Genomic DNA, 341 nt, shown 5'->3' on the forward strand with positions numbered 1-341 from the left:
GGGTCTTGTGTGCAACATGCATGGTGATTACTGCAGATTGCAACAGAAATCATTGCATTGTCTTTGCAAGTATTAAAGACAAATATATATATAACAATATATCAATACAAAAAAGTTCCATATTTGATGCAGCAGCAACAGCAGCAGCAGCAGCAGCAGTGTGACGTCCCCTTGCCGTCGGCCAGTGGTTCCATCCACCTGAAGAATTCTGAGACAATTCTCATTACCAGCGGTGGCAGCGCAGCACTTGGAAGGGGTGAATCAATCTGAGAGAGAGAAAGAGAGAGATAGGTGAAACAGTGAGGGAGACAGAGGAGGGAGAAGAGGGAGAGGGAGGGAGA

Source organism: Pseudochaenichthys georgianus, chromosome 8, assembly GCF_902827115.2.
Source record: "Pseudochaenichthys georgianus chromosome 8, fPseGeo1.2, whole genome shotgun sequence".
In the NCBI taxonomy this organism is placed as follows: Eukaryota; Metazoa; Chordata; class Actinopteri; order Perciformes; family Channichthyidae; genus Pseudochaenichthys; species Pseudochaenichthys georgianus.